Below are 23,188 nucleotides of genomic sequence, written 5' to 3'. Positions count from 1 at the left end.
TTGTGTCTTGTGTAAACCCAGGGATAGAACTTGAATTTCTTTTACACTTATTTAGTTTTGTGAATTGTGAATAGTGTATGTTTTGCCTCATTTTCTATCAGAGGGAACTACACACAAAAATTAAAATAATTTATTTTTCAAAATTCATAAGTATGAAAGAATGATAAATAGTTATGTAATAGGGAAGAACAAATCTGACTCCACATTAGATCTTCTTTACTTTAATCTTTATGCTTTGTTGCCGGAGCTAACTCTGTCCATCCCTGTGACCCAGGCTGGCTCTGCACTTTTTGGAAAACAATGTTGCCTATAGCCTGAAATATACAGGATAGCCTATTGCTAAGGCTCTGACTTTTAAGAGCCCATTCATGGAGATAAAAAGTTGCAGAACAGAGAATAATAATTGTTTTGTTGGAGGTTTACAGGAACACGTGACCTGACCAGGATCTGACCCATCTGGCCAGCTGCTAGAACAAAGGATCCAACACCAAGATATTTGCAACAATTAGCCATGCCCCTCCCTCACCTTGCCTTTAAAAAGGCTTTGCTGAAAGCCTTCAGGAAGTTTGGGGTTTTTCCTGGGCATGAGCCACGTGTCTTCTTGCATGGCACTGTGTAAACCTTTCTCTGCTCCAAATTCTGATGTTTCAGTATTTAGCCTCACTGTGCATCAGGCACACAGACTTGCATCTGGTAACAGTTAAACCTTCAAATGATGTTTTTGTAAGTTTATAGTGTTTATAATTCTGGAGTTAGTAAATCTTTAAACTGCACAAAAACTTTTGGGACACACTGCAAACACGCACACACACACGTACTCATTTTCCTTAACCAATCTAGTACTTTCAAATCCAATAATCCATAATTTTCTACTTAAAAAAAAATCTTTCATATGTTGTCTCAACCCAACTTCTTAGTTTGCAACGATAAGACAGTCCCCACTCTCCAGATAAATTTTGAAATATGTGGTCTTAATCCATTAAGGCTGCTATAACAATATACCATAGACTGGGTAGATTAAAAACAACAGACATTTATTATTACAGTTCTGGAGGCTGGGAAGCCCAAGATCAAGTCACCAGTATGGCCACCTCGTAGTGAGAGCTCTCTTCCTGGTTCACAGCTGGAGCCTTCTCTCTGTATCCTCATATGATGGGAGGAGGCTAGAGATATCTCTGGAGTCTCTTTTATAAGGCACTAATCCCATTCATGAAAGCTCATAAGCACTTTTGCATGGCCCCGCCTCCTATCTTTAAGAGGTAGGATTTCAACATGTAAATTTTGAGAGAACATTAACATTCAGACGTGCACTCATTCTATACCCGGAAGCTAGGAATGGGTTAGGGGAGCCAAGGTCCTGACCCTAACGGGCTGTAGGGTGAAGAGTAGGACTAGGAGTCAAACCCTTGGGGCTGAGCCAGGTCTTGAGCAGCCTCTTCAGATATTCCTAGTGTGTTATGTATGTATTCTCTTTTCTGAGTGTGCCTTGCCTTTCCTGCCCCATCCTCCCAGGCCCCTGAAGCTTCAAGTCCAGCCTGAACCATATAGAAAGGGAGCTTTGAGTCTTACACAAAATTCCCTTATGACACCACTTTCTATCCCTTAGCAGTAACACAAGATTCACTGAAGGATTCACATGGTAAATATGTCTTAATGCCCCATGAGGGCTTTACAATAATGTGTATTCTCTGCTTCTTGGTCATAATTTTATACAGTTTTAGTGGGAACGTGAGCATGTGAGTTTATTTGGCTATATTGCCATGAATGTGCACTTTCACAAACATATCTCCTACATCTACTATTTTTCCTACAGTCTTTTCCTCCCATATGATATTCTCACCTTAATTCAACCTTTTATCAAAATTTAGACTTAGGTCTGTCACCATGTGGACATGCTTTGTAACAAAATAGCTTCAACCGAGGAGGTCAGTGGAAGGCCTGGACCAGCTATCTTGGTTCCATGATAGTAAGCAAAGGATCGCAAACTACCATGTTAAGCTTAAGCACAAAGCAAAGTTTATTTAAGCATAGGTACACTCTCAGAGAGGGAGAGAGAGGAGAGAGAAAGAGCAGGCTGTTTCTGAGAACAGGCTATTTCAGCGAAGTGAAGCAGGCCCAAAGCAAAGTATATCGAAGCAAAGGTACACTCTCAGGGTGGGGGGGGATGGGTGTACTGTTTCTGCAAATTGAAAGCACATTCCTAGAAAGGCTTACGAGTGCTTTTAAGGAGCATTTTGCAGAGAGGTGGGGGTGAGTGACAAGGATCATTATTTGATTGACAGTCCTGAGCTATGTAACAAGCTTTCTGCTGCACATGCTCTCATCCTTGAATCCCCAAGAGATTCCTACTGGGTGGGGTGAGGGGCAAAACCACATGTAATTTATTGTAATTATGGTATAATGAGTTTGGATTTACTATAGGTTATGCGCCTGTCTGGTCTGGGCATGCACAGCCTGGAGAAGTCCCCTGGTGTTACTGTGCCTCTCTTTATCAGGATAAGCTGCCCACCACCCGACCATAGTTTCTCCCGTTCTGGGTGGAGTCAAGGGAGGGTCCCCAGGTGGCTGCGTGTGACTCAATTTCTTCTTGTCTTTCCCACCACTGTCACCTCCTTGCTGCTAACGTCTCACTAACTACCTAACAGGTCTTCTTTGCATTCATATTTGCTCTCTAAATTTTCTCTATGACTTTATTTTCAATATGTTTTGTTTGATGGGGTTTTTTTTTGAAATTTAAAAATCTTATGATAACATTTATCTTGATTTATTTAATTATTGTTCTACTGTTATTGATTTCTGCCATCTTATTTTATGCTTTATTTTCTACATTTTCTTTAGTGTTTCTTTTTTCCCCTTCTTTGGCATCTTCCATTTTACAGGTCAAGGGTACTTATGTTTGTTTGACATTTGGGAATTTTTAATATTGTAATGGTTTTATGTCTTGAATTATGTTAATTTTCTCCTCAATTTCTTACCCGTGGATGAAAAATATTCCCTGCCATATCCGTAGACAAAGGATGTTGCAGTCATCAAGTCAGACGTCAAAGCAGGAACCCTCAACTGAGCACCTTGAGGGGATTCGGGATGGAGAAAAACAGGGTACTGATTCTAGAGTTAAGGTGCATCTCAAAGGAATGATTTCACGGAGCCCAGATTCTTTCATCTTCTCATACATAGAAAAGTGCTAAAGTCCTTAACTTGAGATGTCTAGTTTTCTTTAATTAATAGTAATCTTTTGATGTTCTGACTACCTGGTTTTGGTTGACTCCTCCCTTAGGTCTTCTGAGCAGTTCCTCAGAGTGATCTGACGGGCTGTGTTCTGGGCTTAAGTCCTCAGAAAATCTGCCAAATAAAACATAATCCTCCTTTTGGGTTGTGCATATTTTTCAGTCAGCAGTCTTGGCAACCAATGAAGGGGCCCAGAGCAGACTTTTCTTCTTTGCCTGAACTCTATGAGGATCCAGAGTCCTGGCGCCAGCAGAGGCTTCTTGGGCCTGTCCGCTTTCTCAGAGTGTCCAGACGAATTTGGGTGAGTATCTCCTGGTTCTTGGATCTCCAGTTTTGGTTGATGATCCTAAGTTTTATTCAGTGGTGTTAAACTCTTCTCTTGAGGAGTAGGTTATCCTTGAAACTTGGTTTCAAGAAGAAGTACCTGGGTCACCCTCAGTGAAAGACACTGGGAAGATTTTTACTCAGTTTAAACACTGAGAGCTTATCCTCAGTAGAAAAACACTGGGAAGACTTTTGCTCAAGTGGGTTAGCCTCACTTAAAAGACACTGGGAAGATCTTGCCCAGTTTAGACACTGTGTGGTTTATCCTCAGTTGAAAGACTGGGGAGACTTTGCTCAGGTGAAAGACACTGAGTAAAGTTGGACTGGGTAATTAGGTGGAAGACTAACCTGTCTTCCTTGAATTGGCTACTTTAATAGAGTTTGTCAAAATAAAAGTGATCTTCACAAATTGAACTCAGAATGGGGAACTTAGCTTTCAATACAAAAGAAAAAGGAACAACAGATTTCCAGCCTCCAACGGATATCCTGGCCAGGTTTATGTACATACAAAATTTACATTTACAAGTGCTTACTTACTTGGGACTTAAAGAAAATCTTGCCCTAAAAATGACTAAGATAGGACTCTTTTATTGCATATGCAGTTAAGTTAGAAAAAGCTGGCTTGATAAAAACATCTTTTCAGAATTCTGACTTCAAAAAAACAAAAGGCTTTCTAGGGGAAACTTGCATTTCTCTTCCTGTGTCTTTGAAATGTAAGTGTTCTGATATTCTTCAGAGTGTGTGTGTGTGTGTGTGTGTGTGTGTGTGTTTTGAGAACTTGGTCACTACCATCCAAAAGTACTTATATGGTGTACATTTGGCAGCCAGTCAAATAGACTGGGATTCTGAGCAGTCTTTTGTCTGACTGTACGACTCTCAGGGGCTTTTTGCCATCTTAACCTTCATTGTGTCAGCCTGTACAACAAAGACCATTACTTTCTTAAACTACTTTTGGGAGTAAACTTTCTGGATCTTATTTAGACAGCATCCTTTACACTCTTTTGTGGGGAAGCCTCTTGCGTCTTATTGGTTTGAGTCACTATTAAGGTATACCTCATTTATGGGCAGATCATGGATCCTTCAAATTGGAGAAACTTCTAAATTGGTAAATTTTTAGAGAGCTCTCATTATAAACAGCTGTTTCATTGGCTCCTATGGGGGGAAATGTGGGAAATTAGACATATAATGGTTAACCTAAAAACTCCTTTAGTTTCAAACAAACCCAAAAAATTGGTTTGGGAAACCTTATTTGTGGTCTCTGCTTCCCCTAAATGGGTCTTACAGATGCTAATAAAAACATTAGAATAATTATTGTTAATTAGGTTAAGTAACAGGGAAAAAACTGAAGGAAAAGTCTAAAAACTTTTTCCCAACAAGGTGAAAATTTTAAAGGGACTTCTAAATGAATAAGAAATCTTTAGATGGTTATTTTAAAGTGGGATAAATAAAACAGACATTAATGAGATAAATCAAAGATTGGATACAATACTACCTAAGATTGGATGGGCCAAAGGGATCTCCTACTTGTCATCAACATTAAAGGGCCAGACCCAAACAAGTCTGCCCTATTTACCCCAGTTTAAAATAAGTATATTTTATTACATATAAATTTTATACATGTAAAATTACACTGAGATACCTGACCAACAATTACTTGGGGCAAAAGTTAGACCAATTAATCAAGTTAAAAGATTGACAAAAGTGCCTGAGTCCCTTGGCTCAACCACTCTCTGGGGACCCCAGAGTCTTTATAAAAATTGGTATGTTTAAATGGGCATTGTATAAGATAATTACCTCTCTTTTGCCTAATTATATTGGGTGGGATAGACATGTTTCACTGGCAAATTCTTCCCCTGTTTGATATTACAAGACGGCATATGAAGGAAATATTAATTAAACATACTAAAGGAAACCAGTGGGATTACCTGAGCCTATACAATATAAAGTAAAAACTGACAGCTAATATTTAAGGGATAATAAAAATAAAGAATGGAGACTTTACTCTGGGTCTAATCTGTGCACTCAGAAAGAGGGTCTTTGTTGAATGCCTTATGCAAGTTTTGAAGGTATGATAAATTAAACCATAAAGTTCTAGACTATAGAATTCTGAAATTTCAGTCTAGTTGGAAATCTTCTCACTGATACAGAAAAGCAAATTAAAGAAAACGTAGTTGGGCAAATCAATCTTTCAATATTATTTAGGTGACAGGCCAGTTCTTTGGGGAATTAAAAGCAACTGTCTTTGTCTTGCAAATCGGTACAAATCAGAAATGTAAATACAGACCACAATGACCTGAGACTGAGCCTAATTAGCTAAATTAGGTAGAACCTGAAACCAAGGTTAAAAAAGGGGGAAAAGTGGCCTTTTAAAACTCAAACTGCTGATTAGTCAGTCAAGAAGACGGAGGAGTAGGAAGATGTGGAGTTCATATCTCCCCACAAATGCATCAAGAAAACATCTACAATGGAACAATTCTCCCAGAGCGCCTGATAAACACTAGCAGAGGACCTCAGGCACCTGAAAGGACAAGAAAGATCCCCACGTAACCAGGTAGGACGAAAGAAAGAAGAAGGGAAAAGGAAGAGCAGATGAAGTGGGACGTGACCTGTGACCCTGGGCAGGGGAGCGGAGCTGAAGGTGAGAAGAGGTTCCCGCATCTGGGGAAGCAGCGGGGAGAGAAGCTGGGGCAGAAGGAGAAATTTGGTGGCTCAGAGAACAGTGCAGCAGCCAGTCTGTGGCAGGCAGGAGAGAGTGAGGCCTACACAGATGGTCTGGCCACAGCTCTGCATGCCCCAGCCACTGGTGACCACTGGTGCACACGGGGGCTGAGTGTTGGAATGTGGGGTTTGAAGAGCAGACCCAGGAAGGGGAATGATGTTGGCTGTGAGGAGACAGCTCAAGGGGATAGGAGTGAGGAGCTCCACAACAAGGAATGCTCCTGGAGGAAGCCCAGACCAGCATAGAAGCAAAGTGCCACTGCTGAGTGATGCACAAAGGGCGGGGCCCCCATTGCAGCCTCTCTCCTCACACACCGGCCCCTGCCTCCACAGGCACTAGGAAGGGCTCCTGCCAGAGTGGCTCACATGCCCCCAGCCATCATCACCTCAGCACTCTCCTGCTTGGGTGGCCCATTTGCCCAGCTTGCCACCTTGACTCCCTCCTGCCTGACAGGCTCGTACATCCCATAGCCACCCAGCACCCTCTCACCTGGGCAGCCTGCCTGCCCTGATTGCCGCTTCTACATCCTCCTGCCTGACAAGCTCGTGTGCTCCAGCACCCTTGGGAGCAGACGCCAGTGGGTGGCCCACATGCAGAGATGGGGCTGAAACCACAGCTGAGTTCCAGGGAACATGCAACTAAGGAAGAAGAGCTGAAATCTCTCCTCATGGCTGTGCAAATCATGGCATTACACTTCCTCTGATGGCTTCCTAAATTCAGCACTTGGGAACATCCCAATGGACAAGTGCTCCTGCAGCTGAGACAGGTCTGGCTTTAGCAGCTGTGGGTTTTGTGGGCACATACATGCTGGGGTTTGGCCAGGCCAGAGTCTGAGCTGCCTCCATATCTCACATAGTGGGTCCAGGTACATAACTACTGCAGTCCTGGGACCTGACCTCAGTGGATCTGGGCCAGTGGCCTGGTGAAAATGATGCCTGAGTCACCAGGGCCAGTTGCCGGCATAACCATGGTTAAGGTGGGACTGAGAGCAGTACCAACAGCCGTGTACTTTGTAAGCCCACACAATGGGCGAAAGGAGACAAAACAGAGCACACCCACAGGTGAACACCTCCAGAGGAGGAATACTCAATGGCTTCTATCCCAGTGGGAGTGCTCCAGTCCTCCCGACCTCACACCGCAGATCAGAAACACAGCTAAGAAACAGATCTGACGGCCTCTACTCCAACGACTAGGGGTCAGAACCCAACCCTGACAAGGCAGTGACAACCACAGAGGAAAGGGAAATTTCTGCTGAATAAAAATCAAAATTAAGAAAATCAACAGGAAAGATCAAACTTGGAAAATGTTTGCAATATCAATATCTGGCAAAGAACTTACATACAGATTAAAGAATTTTTACACTTCAAAAATAAAAAGACAATCCAATGGGAGAAAATGGCAAAAATATATTTATGGATATGTTATATATATAAATGTAAAGTATATGTATCTATGAATATATGTCTATTGGCTATTTGCATGTCTTCCTTTTATTTTTAAGTGCCTAATTATATTTTTTATATGTATACACACTATTACATATAAAATAGATAACTAATAAGAACCTACTGTATAGCACAGGGAACTCTATTCAGTACTCTGTAATGACCTATATGGGAACAGAAACTAAAAAAGAGTGGATATATGTATAGTATAACAGACTCACTTTGCTGTACAGCAGAAACTAACACAACATTGTAAATCAACTATACTCCAATAAAAATTAATTAAAATATTTACATATATTGTATACAACATATATATTAAGTATATATAATTTATATATATTTAGAGATTGCTCCATCAAAGACGTATAAATTATAATTATAATGAGATACCACTACATACCACTATAATGTCTAAAATTTAAAAAACTGTTAATGTCAAGTTTTGGTGTGGACCTAGAGAAACATGAATACATTGTTAATGGGCTTGTAGCATGAAAGCTTTAAAGTTAAATATACATTTACATATGACCAAGCAATTACCTAATAGTTCATACTTATCCAAGAGATATGAAGTCTTATGTCACACAAATTTGTTCACAAAAATGTGTAACACCATTATTCATAATAGGTAAAACTGGATATGACCAAAATATCCAAGATTTTTTTTTAAACATCTTTATTGGAGTATAATTGCTTTACAATGGTGTGTTAGTTTCTGCTTTATAACAAAGTGAATCAGTTATACATATACATATGTTCCCATATCTCTTCCCTCTTGCATCTCCCTCCCTCCCACCCTCCCTATCCCACCCCTCTAGGTGGTCACAAAGCACCGAGCTGATTTCCCTGTGCTATGCGGCTGCTTCCCACTAGCTATCTATTTTACGTTTGGTAGTGTATATATGTCCATGCCACTCTCTCAGTTTGTCGCAGCTTCCCCTTCCCCCTCCCCATATCCTCAAGTCCATTCTCTAGTAGGTCTGTGTCTTTATTCCCGTCTTACCCCTAGGTTCTTCATGACCTTTTTTTTTTCTTCTTAGATTCCATATATATGTGTTAGCATACGGTATTTGTTTTTCTCTTTCTGACTTACTTCACTCTGTATGACAGACTCTAGGTCCATCCACCTCACTACAAATACATCAATTTCGTTTCTCTTTATGGCTGAGTAATATTCCATTGTATATATGTGCCAAATCTTCTTTATCCATTCATCCGATGATGGACACTTATGTTGCTTCCATGTCCTGGCTATTGTAAATAGAGCTGCAGTGAACATTTTGGTACATGACTCTTTGAATTATGGTTTTCTCAGGGTATAGGCCCAGTACTGGGATTGTGGGGTCGTATGGTAGTTCTATTTTTAGTTTTTCAAGGAACCTCCATACAGTTCTCCATGGTGGCTGTATCAATTTACATTCCCACCAACAGTGCAATAGGGTTCCCTTTTCTCCACACCCTCTCCAGCATCTATATGGTACTGGCACAAAAACAGAAATATAGATCAATGGAACAGGATAGAAAGCCCAGAGATAACCCCACACACATATGGTCACCTTATCTTTGATAAAGGAGGCAAGAATATACAGTGGAGAAAAGACAGCCTCTTCAATAAGTGGTGCTGGGAAAACTGGACAGGTACATGTAAAAGTATGAAATTAGAACACTCCCTGACACCATACACAAAAATAAACTCTAAATAGATTAAAGTCCTAAATGTAAAGCCAGACACTATCAAACTCCTAGAGAAAACATAGGCAGAACACTCTATGACATAAATCACAGAAAGATCCTTTTGGACCCACCTCCTAGAGAAATGGAAATGAAAACAAAAATAAACAAATGGGATCTCATGAAACTTAAAAACTTTTGCACAGCAAAGGAAACCATAAACAAGACGAAAAGACAACCCTCAGAATGGGAGAAAATATTTGCAAATGAAGCAACTGACAAAGGGTTTATCTCCCAAATTTAGAAGCAGCTCATGCAGCTCAATATCAAAGAAACAAACAACCCAATCTAAAAATGGACAAAAGACCTAAATAGACATTTCTCCAAAGAAGATATACAGACTGCCAACAAACACATGAAAGGATGCTCAACATCACTAATCATTAGAGAAATGCAAATCAAAACTACATTGAGGTATCACCTCACACCGGTCAGAATGGCCATCATCAGAAAATCTCCAACAAGATTTATATGGGTGAACCAGTTTGGTATATCCATACAATGTCATATCATACAGCAGTAGAAGGATAGAATTATGAGGAATGCAACAAGGATGAATCTCAGAAACGCTATGCTGAGAAAAAAGCTAGACACACAAGAGTATGTACTTTATGTTTCTGTTTATATGACTTTCTAGAAAAGGAAAAATGAATCTATGGTGACAGAAAACATATCAGCAGTTGCCTGTATCAAAGATGGAGTAGAGAGTGACTGCAAAGAGGAAAGGGAAAACTGCAAAGGGGGGTAATAGGAAAATTGTCTACCTTGATGGAAACAGAGTTACAAAATATTTACATTTGTCAAAATTCATTAAAGTGTACATTCAAGTTAGTATATTTTTATATTATACCACAATATATTTCTTTTAATAAAAATAATTATGAAGAGTAGGTAAGTGGGCAAAGGACCTGAACGCCAGCTTTAGCTATGTTAGAGCTGTAAAATCAAAAAAAGATCAAGTTGCCCCTAATTTAAAAACCAAGAAAATGCATAGAAGTTGAGGAATAGAGATTTTAACTTATTTTAAGAGTGAGTTTTCTAACAATTAGAGCTTCCTAAAAATGAAATAAACTTATTTTGAGTTGCAATTTCTTTCTCAGTGAGGACACTCAAGTACAAGATGACGATCATTTTTCAGGTATGTTGTAGAAGTGCCTTAGAGATTGAAATTTGCATTAACCAATACTTAAGATGATTCAATAACATCAGAAAATATGCTATATTTATATATGCTCTTTTATGGTAGAGTTCTGTCTATAATGTTTTCTAAAATATCCTTTGAATTAATATTTCCATAGTAGTCTCCAGTGCTGCAAATATAGGCCAGAAAGTTAGATCTGTGCACAGTCTATTTTTTAAGAAGCTTGTAATCTGGAAGAGAAGATAGACAAAAATGTTGTAGCAAAATGCAGTAAGTTTCATAAGAGATATCCTCATGCTCTTATACGACATGGAAGCAGTGTCACATTCTTAATATGTCATCTTTTTCTGAAATACTTCAGTATTAATTTCTAACAATGATAATAATTAATTAAGGCATGAATTATTTACGGAGAGATACTAGTTATTCCTAAAATATTTGGAGATTGTTTTAACATGAAGATATTTCTTAGAATACCTCCAGTAAAGTTCCAAAACGTGTCTTTCAAAGCCTAAATGTGTTTGTACAAGCCTGAAAACTCAAGGAAAAATGTGAATGTTGCTGATTATCCACCATTTAAAGTTTTCTAGGCTTTGGCATTTTTCTGTAAGTATAAATAATTGACTATGAACTATGCAGAGAGTTGTTTTACCTGAATTTCTTTGAGATCCATCAGATGTGGCCATTAAAATGAGCCAATCTCCTCCATTACAACTACTCACTGTGCAGGCTTCTAGTCAAGCATTGGTGGAGATAGCGCAGCTCAATTTAAATTTAAAATTCAAGGTAATGTAACTAAACAAGTTAGTCCTATCCTTTTCCCCTTACTTTCCCTTAGAGAGTTTTTGAAGTTAGGGATTTGTAAAATGAAAATATTAAACCAAATTTAATAGCAAAATGTCATTGATATCATTAGTGAAACCAAGCCCAGTTTCCATTTACCCCAAAGTATAAATCGCCTATCTGAGAAGCAGTTCAAATTTAAGTCATGTCAGATTGGTGGTCTTTCTGAGTTTCAGTTTGGAGCTCTTATTTGAAGTCATTGTTTCATTCAAGAGCATCTCAATATCAATAGCAGGTTTTCTACTTCAGCAAAAGCCTTGATGTACATCAGTGCCATTGGGTCCAGAGGATAGCCTCTTTGTACGTTTTTTTCTCCCAGTCTCACTGCAATGTTAAAGTCACTGATATCACAGAGCACATTTCTAATCCTAACTATATGCCCTAATTTTGGCAGAAATCCACTCCTCCACTTTTATGCAATGTATTAACAACCAGAAATTTAATTGTATTTGTTGAGACTGTAATATCAACGTGAAGCATTCCTTTTTTTTTTTTTTTTTCTTTTTTTTGTGGTATGCGGGCCTCTCACTGTTGTGGCCTCTCCCGTTGCGGAGCACAGGCTCCGGACGCGCAGGCCCAGCGGCCACGGCTCACGGGCCCAGCCGCTCCGCGGCATATGGGATCCTCCCAGACCGGGGCACGAACCCGTATCCCCTGCATCGGCAGGCGGACTCTCAACCACTGCGCCACCAGGGAGGCCCAAGCATTCCTTTTTTGAAGCTCAAATTCTTAATACTTGCTTTCCCCTTTGCAAGAAATACTTACTCCTTTACTCCCTTGTCCCCTTAGGCTACCTACGTCATACATCAGTTAAGAAGACATTTCACAAGGGATGCCTTTCCTCATCCTTCCAGGTGAGAAAGGCTCCCTGTTCCATGGCTCATAGTACCCTGTCTATATTTACTACAATTAGTAATTATTCTTTAGACTGCAGGCTCTAAGAAATATGGACAATGCTTGCTTTTCCACACCTTGTATTACCAGCACCTAATGCAGTGCCTGGGACATAGTAGAAGTTCTATAAATATGTAATGATTGATGAATGAATGAATGAATGAATGTGTTAGAAACAAGATAAATGCATAAATCGTATTTGTAAAGCACAATACAAAGTAATTTCATAATATTCACCCACTTATTTGTACCTTTATACCCTTCTCTTCATTTATATATCTTAGAATTACTTTTAATTTTATCAGCAGGGATACAGGATTAAATGATGAAATTTTGATGAAATGTGTTAGAAATATTTGTGAGTGAGTAAGCACTATGCCATGGTGAGAGAGAGAAAAAAAAAAGCTATTGCTATATTCTTGACTCAAGTCATACTCAATATTATTTGTTACATATTATATTACACACACAAATGCATTCTCACTGGCATGGTATCACCTACATTATTATAAATTCCATTTCCTTCCCAATCCCTTTAAAGCCCATATCTGACCCTTAGACTTATTAAATTGCATTGTTTTAAACCACTTCTCCAATTTGTCAAGGTCATATTATGGTCATGTTGAATTTTGATCTTGACAAAGTATTCATCAGTCTTATCAACTAAAGAGAACTGTAAATTACTAAATCCACATGCTTTTCTATCATCCTAGACTTGATGAAAATACTAAATAGCCTCTGGCCCAGGATTGACCTCTACATATAAAACTTCTGTCCACTTTGGTTGAGAAGGAACTATAAGTGAGTTTAATTGTTCTACCTACTTTGTTTCCAATAAATAGGTCTCTGGTGCTGATCTCTTTTTATAAATTTGTGAATGAATTCAATTAGTAACATTTTTTATAATATTAATATTTAATGTCTGATTTCAAGTCGTGGATGAAAAAATGCTAACATCAATGAAAACTACTACTTGCCCAAATAGATTAATAATAGTAAGAACAGTTAAAGTAGATTTTAAATCTACTGTCATGTTTATTTACTTTCCTCAATTGTTCCCACTGTGCCACTTCCTTACTTTCTGAATATGACAGGTTCATGCATGACGTCCTCCTCTAGATGCTGTGCCATTAAGAAATCTCACTGATTATAATAGGTGATCATCTATGATGGATAATAAGATAAATATGCTTGTGCATTTTCAATCACAAATCCATGTCTTGCACAATGAAATGATTTTACTTGTTGCTTGATCATGGGGACTTCTTCCTCTGAATAAATAAGACTTGACTTTGCCTCTTTATGCAGTCATCTGTTCACAGTTCTGCCTCTCTCCAGTAGACTGTGTCTCCTTAAAGACAAATGAATATTCATTCATCTTTGATCCCCATTGCTTAGCATGCATAGTAATTGTTCAACAAATATTTGTTTAATAAGTTAAACACCAATATGCCGTGAAGTAGGAAAATCTGGAGATGTGAGTGGTCAAGATGGGGGGTGTGATTAAAGGACCCCTCTGAATTCTAAGAACAACATACTTAGGAGGGAATGCATGAGTAATCAACGGGGCTGACTACTTGACAACTAGCATGTATTCAACTTTCAAATTCTATATTATAAGCATCCCTGAGTGTAATTTGAAATGGATAGACAGGAATTTTTATTTTATTTTTTCTAATGAGGAAGCAGTGTAGGTCTCTATTCTCATGGCCTCTGTTGCTTCCTATGAATATTTCTCCAATATCTTGACATAATCATTTTCAGGAAGCCAAGAGAGTCCAAAAGAAAATGATAAACAACAGAAATTGCTTTCATTTTCTAGTGTTTGGAAAAACATAAAAATAGGTTTAAGTTTTTCAAACATACTTAGATTTCATGAGATTTTACTTGGTTTATAATCAATATGATAAGATGCATCTATATGTATATAGAATCGTCATTCATTTTAAATTGCAAATAATGTGTATCCCCATGGCTGATTTGCAAACTGTCAATAATAAGAACCAAGCTTATGTCCTCCTAAGTCTTTTGTAGCCCCATTTTAACACATTTTCTGAAAGTTATTTCACTTCAACCACTCTAGAGATTTTCTAAAAAAACAATAGATGACTTTTTAAAATTTTCATTTCAAAATGAAAATATTAAAATATGCTACAAATTGGTGCAATAATGGAAGCTACAACTTACCATGTAAGTTTGTTTGTAATTCAGCAAAATATGTTCCAATAATTTTTGCACTGTATTTGCCTTTCTCTCTGTAATTACTAACCCTTTTTCTTTCACTATGGAATGTGAATGTTGATTTCTCATCTTCAAATTTGCCTTTAAATACATTTCTACCCCTATTTTTCTTCCATCTGGAAGCTAAGTTTTCAAGAGAAAATTTGTTTCCACAAATATTGAATGTCTTCATATTAGGAATAATTCTAATGCAACTACTTTGTATTTGGAAATGTGCCACTGTGTTTAGGAAGGCTAAACACATACTTTTGGGTAAGTTCAAGAAAGATTACTCCAATGATTCAACCAAATATATTTCAAGCATATTGATAAGAAATTTCAAACTAATTGTGTGTGATAGCCATCAATTAAAGATGTAAAATGAATGCCTGCTATTTTAAAACATAATTAAGCCAAGGAAAAGCTATGCATAACTAGCATGTTCCGTAAAGATAATTGGCTCACTAACTAAATTCTAACAGCCCATTCACATTTCTAGATTTTAATTGAAGAATGGATGGAAATAGTAAGGTGAGCTCATTGCCCAATACACATAAGCATGTGACAATTTTAATTTCTGCAGAGATGCCCATATCGTATGAAATCTTATTAATATTGTGATGGAATACAGTGAATCATGCTGTGAAAGAAGCACATATTTGACTGTTGTACATGTGTTCACACACACGCACACACACAAACACACAGATACACACACATTTCTTTTCTCTCCTCTCTATTCTCATTTCAGTCCCATTTTTCCTTTTCTTAGGTAACTGGTATCATGAATTTAATATAAATACTTTGAATCCATGCTTGAAGTTTTTACTATATGCAAATGAATCCATGAAAAATACATGATTGCTTTGAGTTTTAAAAATTTGTATACATGTCATCATGCCAAACATGTAATCTTGAAAATCATTTATCATGTATATAATTAATTATTTCGAGTGAAGTATTGCATTGCATCTTAAAAATAGTTTATATATGTCTTTTGTAAGCAGCAAAAACTGGAATTTTTGAATTTATTTTTATTGTCTCTGTGATCAAATGTATTGTGATTATTGATCTATTTCTCCTTTATTTTTCCATGTTTTATCCCTCCCGGTACTAACTTCGTTTAAACACATTTTTCATTCTCTTTTTATGGTCTACCTTTTTATGAATCATATATGAAGTATTCATTTTTAGTGTTTTCTGAAAAATTTGACATATATTTCTAACTTTAAAAAGTCTAAAACTAATTATCTCATCTTCCTCCTAAGCGGTTCATGGACCCCTCAAATTTTAAATCTGATCTCCAGTATTTCAGTATATTATCTAGTGTTTTAGTTTGACTTTGTATATACCCCCATTGGCTATTATTTTTTACACTCAACCGTTATTCAGATTCATTCCAACATTACAAATTTCTTTGCTGGTCACTGTTCAGTGCACCTTCCTACTTCTTTTTATGCTTATTTTCTTTCTTACTGAAGGACATTCTTTGTACAATGGTCTCCAATCTTGCCTAAAACACATGAGAATTATGTGAGAACTTTTTAAAGCTCCCATTATTGAAACACCGCCTAGATCACTTTGGTTAAAAAAAAAAAATCTCAAAGTATTGGCTTTAGGCATCAGAATATTTTTTAATGCCTTCAGACAATTCCAATAGCTGCTGCTACTGCTTTAATCATTTTTTGTTGTTGTTGTTACAGTTTGTGGGTGGTAATTCCTCTTTGTCTATGAATGAAAATTTCTTTACTTCTTGTTCTTGAGTAGTTTTTTAAAATGAGGTGTAGAGGTGTAGAATTTTAATTTGGACAGCTATATGTCTTCAGTACTTTGAAGATATTATTCTATTGTTTTCCAGCATCTACCTGTTTTCTGATAAGACAACGGCATCTACCTGTTTTCTGATAAGACAACGAATATTTAAAGCCAGCCCTCAAAAACAAGGCTTATTATTTCCAGGGCCCCCTTGAATTTCTTGGTTTCAACTCCTCCTCACTATTCTAATGTTGAATTTGTTTTTTCCCCTTAAATCCTGAGACTGGGGATCCTCCCCCTTTTTTGTAAGCTTGTTCATTTGCTTTTTATGTGTTCCTACATGTAAAAGCAACATATAAAAGAAAACACAAGTATAACAAACTGTGTGTTCAGATTGGAAGAAAGGATTCTCAATATCAGTTCAGCCTATCGTATTGACTGAAAGCATTTACCTTGTTTCTTTTACAACTAACTTGAATATTATGAGTGTTACATCTAATATACAGTACTCTTCACCCTTCTTGGAATGTCTATGCTCAATAAGGACATTAGTTGATTTGTCACTAATATTGCTTTCCCTACATGTGACCTCATTCAGAGTTCTATCCTGTCCCATATACATAGCATAATCTTATATTTTGTATCTAACTGGCATCAGTTTTCCGGTTTTTTTTTCGATTTACTTCTAAGCTTTACTTTTAGCAGGACTGTACTGAAACACTCTTACACCTTAATAGATCTAATTGTCTGGACTTAAAATAATAGATTTCTCTATCACAGGGGAATTTGTCTTTACAGATACTGATTTCTGTTCTCTGCACATGTTTTCATGTTATATGCCCAGTGTAATATGAAGCGAGTTAATTTATTGTGTTACATATAGTAAAGAATCCAGCAGAATAATGTTATTTAGGTTTTTTTTCATTATTTCTATGAATAACAACAACATCAACAATAATAGTAATAGAAAAGATAATTTTTACCTATAGCAAGTGTCAGTTTTTTCTTAAATGCAGTAGAAGGCCCTTCACACTCTATTTGTCAGCTTGGCTTCAGGTTTTCATTTTGTTGGCTAGAAGACAGATAAAGGGGATTATGGACAGAACTGAGCCTGGTTTCTGCTAATCTCCGACTTGAATTCTTTCAAGGGTTGCAAAATATGATTCAAGTATTTCACAGGCCTTTATAACCTTTGTCATCTGTCTGGTATATGTGCCATCATGGGTGGATTTGGAACTGACATTTTATATCTCTGATCTCAACTGTATACATATTTGTTTAGACTGACTATCAACATAGAACACAGACATTCTCTTCTGATGTATGGATGATACAATAGTCCTTAACTGGGCCCCTAAGGATGGGGCAGGCACAAACTAACAGAGGGCAATGAGGCAAATTTACAATGAACTCAGATTTTATATTTTCCTTTAGGTAAAAGAGTGGTTGCTTCTATACCAAAAAACTATTTCTTATAATTTGGGTTACATTAAAAATATCTCATATATACAGCCATTTATCTGAATCTATAATAGTGACTTGGTTTTCTCAAATACATTATATATGGAGTCCTTTAGACTGGAATTAAATTAATCATGGTTGTATTTTTTTTCTATTGACTTCCCAGCTATTTACCCCTAGGAAAACTCTCTTAAATAATCAAGAGAAATATTTTAGGCAACATTATGTAAATCATCACCCTTATTAGATGAATTAATATTCTTGAAGTTACAGCTCATTTCATGGAAATCAGATTAACCTGGTGTTATGGGCATTGTCATTTATCAGTAAGTTATTTGTTAATATGCTCAGTATGTGCCATAAAATATGTAACTTTAATAAGAGAATGGATCACCTCAAATAATTTAGCAAATCTTGAAAATGATAAGGATTAAAATTGTGGATGTATAAAGGACACAGAAGCTTGGAGAACTTTAAAACCATCTATTTCTATCCTGTTTCTCTCAGACAAGGAAATGAAGGCTGACACTTTAGCATGGTTTGGAAATCCTTCTAAAAATTATCTGACTTTCTCTTAGAATTAACAAGTAATTTAAAGTTTTAAGAACTGCAGAACTGATCACATGAATTACCATAATTTAGTCAAGAATTTTTTTGAATATCCACCTTTTGACAAACATTGTACATATATGTACCAGGCTGTAGAGATGAATAAAATCATCCTTAGTCTCAAATAACTGAAAGAAAAATCCCCCAATATTAGTGAATACTGAGGAATTAAGGATGCTGCTATGAGAAAATTTTTATAATGTGAAATTTATTAAGTTAAATAAAATATTTTGCTTTTGAGATTAGAATGCCTTGTTTTTGTTCTAATGATACTGATGATAGTGGTTGTATTTTGCAGAAGTTTTATGGGAGCAAATTAAAAACTTGGTAATGTGATATAAATTTGGTCCCCCAAGGCGATTTTTATTGTGATTTCTATTGGTGTTGTTAATGAGAGAAATTTCTGTGAGCTATTAGAAAAGAACATGTGGATATCAATATCTAATCAAAAAGAAGGACAAAATAATGGATAATTAGAGAATATATATAACCAGTAAATTAAAAATATACTCACATGTTAAGGAAGCACAGTGGTGGAAGTTTTGCTCATCATAAAGCTTTAACAGTGAGTAGAAGTTATCTTGGTGTCTTGGGTGTGGGAAGATATGCTAACAACCAGTGATAGATCCGTTGTAAAATTTGGAACTGTTTCTTTGGTATTTAATTTCACTTAAGACCTGTGCTTCTGGACAGGATGGAGTAATAGGAACTGGATTTACTCTCCTGGCTTAAACTGCTAAAAGTAAAATATATATATATATTAAACAATAATTTTAGACATTGAACAACAAACAGCACAAGACAACGGTTGTATAAAGCTGTTAATTATAATGATAACCCATAAAAACCAGTGGCATAATGTTTTGTGTAATACAGTTAAATGTTGGTGTTTGAACAAGTCCCTGGTCACCTGTAAAAAATAAAGGTGGATTCTCTTTTCATATTTATTAACAAAATGAATTTCATAGGGATACAGTATTTAAATATGTTAAAATACTACAGTTACTAGAAGAAAACATTTTTGTTTTATTTAATAAAAGTTAATTAAAATTTTTTTTTAATATTTGTATGTGTTGCATTTATTGCTTTAAGATTATACAAATATGTTTTGATATAATTTAATACATGCAGCGTCAACTAGAGTATTCAATACACAGAGTATTCAATGGGTATAGCCTTAGTAGTGGGACCAAATTAGCCCTAGACTAAATTGTTTCAGTTGCAATCTAATAAGGCTTACAAGGAAGCCTCAAAATGATCAAACTATTTCTTAACTACCTCTTTGAGCAAAGTTACAAATATTTTAAAAAATACAAAAACGCCCTGCAACCAGTAAAGTAAAATTCACAATATCTGACATGCAATCTAGAATTACCAGGGATGCAAAGACAAAGGAAAATATAACCCATAACAAGGAGAAAAATTAATTAATGAAAAGACACTGAAAAATGGTACAATCAGTAAACAAAGACATTCAAACAGTTATTATAACTAATTTTCATAGGTTCAAAAAGGTTAAATAGACATATAGAGGATATAAAAATAACCCAAATTGAGTTCCTAGAGATGAAAAATATAGTTTCTGAGATGAAAAATAAACTGGATGGGATTAAAAGAGATGAGGCAATGCAGAAGCAAAGATTGACCTCCCTGCAAAAGCAAAATTTTGTTATTATAATCTGTCCCACTGAGTAGTCCAAATATAAAGTCTGAAATGAAAAATGCCAGCTTGGTCACCTTTTTTCATTTCGAATTTGCTTTACCCTTGCTTTACCCTTTCAAAAATAATTAAAGTATAAAATTATGAAAATTGTATTCAATGGTATTAATATTAAGCATCTATCCATCTTATGGATTGCCCTGCATAATGCAAATATCTAAAATCTAAATATTATGTGTATATATACATATATGTATATATATCTCACTAGCAGAATGAAAAGAAGATATGAAAGTACACCACAAGTTGTGAGGAATATAGTAAAGGAAAGTAAAATAGTATTTTTGTTTTTAGATATAGTTGCTCTACGCAGTGGAAAAATGATATACGGATTAGCATATTTTATTTTCTGAGAAGCATGAATCAATTTAAAAGGCGAATGGGCAGATGAATTTAAAGAATGATTAATTTAAATACATTATCAGTCTTCAATTTTTCTGTTACTGACAACATCCCCTTTAAGATTTTCAAAATGCTGAAAGGTGGGATTCCAAGATTTTTAGTTGCTATAGAAGCAATTATTAGCAAATCCTTTCTTCTAATCTCATTACAGAAAATACTGCTCTTTGTGCCCAGAGAACTCCCATTAGAACAGATAGCTAGTGGGAAGCAGCCACATAGCACAGGGAGATCAGCTGGGTGCTTTGTGACCACCTAGAGGGGTGGGATAGGGAGGGTGGGAGGGAGGGAGACGCAAGAGGGAAGTGATATGGGAACATGTGTATATGTATAACTGATTCACTTTGTTATAAAGCAGAAACTAACACACTATTGTAAAGCAATTATACTCCAATAAAGATGTTAAGAAAAAAAAAAAAAAGGAACTGCATTTCGGAGCAGCTCAGAACATAGGGTGTAGCAGTCTGGAGCTATCCCACATTTCCTGTGTCTTATTAAATATTGTGTATATGTGCTATGTATTTATATCTCCATCTAAATATACATCTATATCTCCTAAAATACTGTCTCACATATAATGAAGGCACAGTTTCCAGATAGTTGTTCTGGTAGTCATTAGACAAAATATAGTCTCATTTATTTAAAAAATGTGAAATGAGAGAAATGTATGAAAAACTTGATCCATCTTCTGACTGAATTTGTGTTATTAGTACCTTCAGAAGAGGAAATAACTAATTTATTGTAAATTATTTTATTCCTCATTTATTAGAGAGGAAATTTATAAACTGAATCTGTTAGGGCTTAAAGGGTTTTTTTCCAGAAGATAATATCTGTGGTTCTCACCCTACACTGAGCAGTATATCACTAGTGAACAATCTGACAAATATGTACATTATTAAGTTATTTTATTTTAACCTGGCTTTTTAATACTATCATCTGATATACATCATATTAATTGACACTGCAATTTCTTCCTTGATTTGTATATTTTTTCTACAAACACTTTGCATTCCATCTTCCACGTATCTTATTTACTCAACCATGTGATGGTCTTCATCTTCAGACATCTTGCTGTCTGAGCTGTTCAACCCTGTGACAGTAAAAGCACACTCACTAGGGACTAGGAGTTTGAGAAGGACTTAGAAAATTGTTTGACACCTGAAAAAAATGGCTCCAGAATATGAAAAAAAATCTGCAAAATTGAGATCAAAACTTGTGTAATTAATATTTTCAACTAATATTACTACAACAGCAGTGTTACTCAGCTTTCATATAGTTATCTATAAATTATATTGGATATGTGACTTGGGCACATATTAATGCATTTGATAACATTTAGGGTAAAGCTTCTAAAAGGGCAATTGCCTAGGACTGAGGAAGGTTTAAAAATGGCCCTGCACAGAATGAACTAGAAGTGACTTGAATGGGAGGCTGAGGCAGAGATGCTGGACCCAGAGAGTTACAGAGCAGGCGTACATTGGAGAGAGCTTTCCTATATAGGAGAGCCAAGAATTTGTTACTTATTGAGTGGGGAACATGAAGGTAGTGGACCCTATAATGAGAATCCTAGGATTGCTCCTAGATTTCTAACTTGGATAAATGACAGGACGGTACTCGTTGGTGAATACTAAAGGAACAGCAACAGCAGCAAAAGTCTAAGAATGGAACTTTAACATATCACAATGCCACCTTTAAAGTAAATTTGGCATTCTTCTTTTTGAATGAATGAAAATGCATTAATTAAAGACATACACGTTCACACACCTGCTAATATCTGCTCTTCTGCAATCATGTGTTTTCTGTATAGTGTCTAAATATCTATTCCAGTTGAAGTAGTGCTTAAACACTGCAATATGCCTCTTTTCAGCCAAAAAGAAAAACTGTCTATGACTGCTTCAACATATTTTAAATATATGTATAATCATTGCCAACTTATCTGCTTTGCACATACTCGTTTCCTATACAATATTTAATACCTCCCTTTATTGAAAATGTCATTGCTCAGTATTATGATTATTTTTCATTTTTATTATATGTCTGAATGTTAGAATTATTGATTAATCTCTTTATGAATGGAATGATCTCAGCACAATGTTAAATACTCTTCTTCTCTACCATTATTATATGTTATTTTAACGATTTTCCATACAGTTACTTCAAATGGGATTTTCAGATTTTTCAGGCTTTTTGAAGTCAGTAGGATAGGCTCCACTGAGTAAAAGAAATGCTGAAGAACAATATGAATTAAACAAAATTAAGTAGTTAAGAAAGCACTAATCTAGTCATTGAGAAATATATAATATTTACATAGTATGTATATATAAATCAATAGTTTCAAAATGAGATAATCTATTGAACAAAATATCTTAAAATGAGAATGAAAAGATGTTGTAAAATCTCTATATGATTAAAGTACAAAAATTTTTATAAGCTTGGAATATAAATAATAAGTGCATTTTTGTCTGGGAGACAAGTTGTTATCTGGGAAACCTCAAGACATTTTGTAGATTATCGAAATCACTTTACTATCAATCTTGAGCATTTCTCCTATCAACTCTATAATTAATATTGGAAATTAGCATAATGACTATTTCACTATCAGGAACATTGAAGAAACTAAAGTGCTAAACATTGGTTTTAACAAAAAACAATTCATCTGAAGAAGATGTTACAATGAACTGAGGAATTAAAAGACC

At 36.0% G+C, this 23,188-nt stretch overlaps 1 protein-coding gene and 1 long non-coding RNA gene across 2 annotated transcripts in view; one reads left to right on the top strand and one right to left on the bottom strand.

Moving 5' to 3' along the window:
- Positions 1–3,785, top strand: part of LOC308611244 — a 29,651-nt gene extending 25,866 nt beyond the window's left edge. The window contains exon 3 of the long non-coding RNA XR_014014805.1: positions 3,391–3,785. This is a non-coding gene — a long non-coding RNA (uncharacterized lncRNA). The remainder of the gene's footprint in view (positions 1–3,390) is intronic.
- LOC308611240 (spermatogenesis-associated protein 31A6-like) overlaps positions 1–19,030 on the bottom strand; it is a gene marked incomplete at its 3' end in the record, with an annotated part of 28,298 nt that extends 9,268 nt beyond the window's left edge. Inside the window, exons 1-3 of the mRNA XM_081260104.1 lie at positions 18,888–19,030; positions 17,287–17,375; positions 13,407–13,679 (exon numbers count right to left, since the gene is read on the bottom strand). The remainder of the gene's footprint in view (positions 1–13,406; positions 13,680–17,286; positions 17,376–18,887) is intronic.
- Positions 19,031–23,188: the final 4,158 nt, after the last annotated feature.

This window comes from Mesoplodon bidens (assembly GCF_964165515.1).
Source record: "Mesoplodon bidens genome assembly, contig: HAP1_SCAFFOLD_313, whole genome shotgun sequence".
Lineage (NCBI taxonomy): Eukaryota > Metazoa > Chordata > Mammalia > Artiodactyla > Ziphiidae > Mesoplodon > Mesoplodon bidens.
The sequence above is the reverse complement of the archived record's forward strand: the minus strand, read 5'-3'. Positions and strand labels throughout refer to the sequence as shown.